The sequence below is a fragment of the Calypte anna genome, chromosome 4 (assembly GCF_003957555.1).
Source record: "Calypte anna isolate BGI_N300 chromosome 4, bCalAnn1_v1.p, whole genome shotgun sequence".
Taxonomy (NCBI): Eukaryota; Metazoa; Chordata; class Aves; order Apodiformes; family Trochilidae; genus Calypte; species Calypte anna.
In genome coordinates, this window is record NC_044247.1 from 17,804,173 (window position 1) to 17,806,634 (window position 2,462).

The window sequence follows — 2,462 nt, forward strand, 5'->3', positions numbered from 1 at the left end:
GTGACCTGTTTGCCTTGAGCGTGGTAGAGAAGGCTAAAGGTGGGGCTTTGGAAATGCCCAAACTGGGGAGTTAGGCTTCATTAAATGAAGTTTTATTTATTCCCTAGCTGAGCTTTTCTGAGCTCTGCAGGCAGGAGCAGAGCCACCACTGAAGGGAGGGGTAGGTGGGATTTATTTTTGTTCAGGTTTTTTTAACCTGTCACCTGCTTCAGGATACTCCAGCTCCTGCTCAGGGAGGAGCAGAGGACAAGTATATTATTTCCTCCCTCACACCACCAGTTCCTTGGAGAACTGTCTCTTGTTGAGGTGACATATTCCTGGGAGGGTGTTAGCTGACACACTGGAGGGGAAGGTTAACAAACCACCCATAAGCCATGTTTGGTTGGTTGTGGGTTTTTTTTTTCAGTAATATTACAATAATTTATAAAGGCATCAAAACAAGTTCAACATCTATTAACAAGCTGATCTTGGAAATAATATTTAAATTACCAGGACATTTTGGTGAAGTTGAAGGCACCTTGAAACAAGATGGAGTAGCAGTAAAAGTGGTGCTGCCTTCTGCAGCATCCTCTTCACTTCAGCTGACCACCAGCTCCACAGCTTTGTCCTGCTGCACTTTATACAAGTGACACTTGGTACTACTCAGTAGGAATCACCCTTTATCTACATAAACATCTGCTGCTCCATGCCAGGCACAGGTTCTGCACATTGATTGGAAAGACACAATAATGACTTCAGCTCTTCCTTATCCTTTGGGTCAGACAGAGGCTGTGGTTTTCGCAGGCCCCTTGCTGGCTTTGGAATCACTTTGCTCACAGAATTCAGTTGGAACAACAGGATCAAAAAGCCCCAGCACCCAGCTGACCATACACTGATTTTAGGGAATTTATCACTCAAAGAAAGAGGCCACAGCATGTGCCAGGGATGCTTTTTTGAGGGTTGGTGCCTAAGCTATTTCTGGGCTTTGATAACAGGCCCTGCTCTAGACTGCCTGAAGAGGTGAAGAAAGCAAGGTCATGGTGTGTCTAACACCTCAGTCATCCAGTGAGGAGCAATTCTCTGCAGTAAGAGCTAGTTAGGAAGTAGCCAGCCTCCAGAAAAGCGTGGCTGGAAAGAGGGATGGGCACGTGCCTGCAATCAGTTTGCCACAAGGAATTAAACATTCATTCTAGGTGCATTGTTACAGGGGAAGGAAACTGACTTAGAATCTGAGCTGGCCCCATAAAACGTGCAGCTGAAAGCAGCTTGAGAGGGAAGAGCTCTCAACACCACCCAGTTTGAGAAAGATCTGTCATTGCTACTGCTTAAAAAAGGAGGGAAGCTGATAAAAATAAGCCAGCATCCTGGGAGAGGGGCTGCTTGTAACAAGGTTACTTGATCCATCTGCCTTCTGAGGGAAAAGCTGCTCATTTTATCCAGTCATAAAAAGAGGGAAAATCAAGCTGAGGAGTGGGATAAAAATTAAATTCCTTCTCCCTGGCTCCTGTGACAGATCCACTCGATTCCTTAACCAACTCTAACTTGGTGCCTGCTCCAAAAGAAATAAAGGCCTGAGCTGAAACCAGGCTGAGAACTTCAGTTCCAATCTGTTCTGTGAAAGGCCCCAGAGGAGCAGTGACACAGTGAGCACTGGTGCACATGAGCCCACTCATACAATTCACACATGAATAAGGGGTGGCTTTTCCACACTCCTTTGTCAAGGAACAAAGCAGCCTGGGGGAGTAGAAGGGGCCTCCCACATACCTTTGCTGTTGCATGTAATTTGACTACAAGTGAACCACTGTATTCCATGAATAGGACAGCCCTAGAAAGGGAGCTTGCTTGGTGCTCTCCCTGGCTGTGGGGTGATGACACCTCTCACCAACTGCAGCTCTTAGGTAAGCAACTGCCATCAGGATCTGTGACAGCTCCCTGGGGACAGGACCTTCATCCAAGTCAACACAGCTCCACCATGCCAACCAAGCAGCTCTTCAGCACTCAGCTGAGAGTTACAGCTGGGTTTTTAATGCATAAATACATTCTTCAGGTTTCAGTGACCTCTTAACTACCAGGACTGGGTGGGAACTGCTTAACTGGGTCCACATCCTCCTGGTTTTATTAGTGGCTTTTAAAAGCCTGTATAAAACGAGTTTGTGTATGAGAGTGGCACTCAGAGCAGGAGCAGAACTGCATTAAATGAGCAGGAGAAGTGGAGCAGTCGTGTCTGAACCTGTTCAATATCTGAAAGGGAAAGCAGAGCTCTAAAATTGAGGAAAGCGCCTCAAAGGTGCTTGATTTGTAGAGAAACACTGGGAAAAGCTCTCTCTGCAACAGCAATTCTGAGGAGCTTTAATGAGCCCAGGAAGCTACAACTGTTCTGATGAACCATTGCTTCAAATCCAACAGCCAGCTTTGCTGAGAACCTCAGCACAGGAAAGAAGTGGTTTTTCTCCAAAAAGAAAGCTTAAAGTCTTCCATGAGAA